This window comes from Orycteropus afer, unplaced genomic scaffold (genome assembly GCF_000298275.1).
Source record: "Orycteropus afer afer isolate SDZICR_OR568_19922 unplaced genomic scaffold, OryAfe1.0 scaffold00073, whole genome shotgun sequence".
NCBI classification, from domain to species: Eukaryota; Metazoa; Chordata; class Mammalia; order Tubulidentata; family Orycteropodidae; genus Orycteropus; species Orycteropus afer.
In genome coordinates, this window is record NW_006921660.1 from 98,209 (window position 1) to 98,645 (window position 437).

The following is a 437-nucleotide window of genomic DNA, read 5'->3' on the forward strand; positions in this document are numbered from 1 at the left end:
GGGGTGAGGGGCAACCAGAAGAGGAGTAGGCCAAGAAGAAAAGGGGGAATGCAGCTGGCCCGGGCAAGCATTATGCGACGTCACCTGCGAGAGGGGGCGCCTACAGACCCCTATTCATTTGCCTAATTTTGGTCAATTTAACAAACTTCAGGAGAAATTATTGTGGCTTTGTCAGGGAGGGTGAAGCCTTCTGATCGAATTAACAGCATGTTTTGATCCGGTAAATGTCATTAGAAAGGGAGAAACAATCGCGCTTAGAGGGCTCTGAGTAATGCGCCCAAGTGGAGACGCCAAAGCGCACGGCTCACAAAGGGAGCTAGTAGCTGCCACAGGGAACTTTTGTACCCGCCCATCGCCCAAGTTTTGACACAAAAAGGCATTATTTCATACTTGAATACGTTTAATCCAACGATTGTCTATTTTCTGCAAACATATTT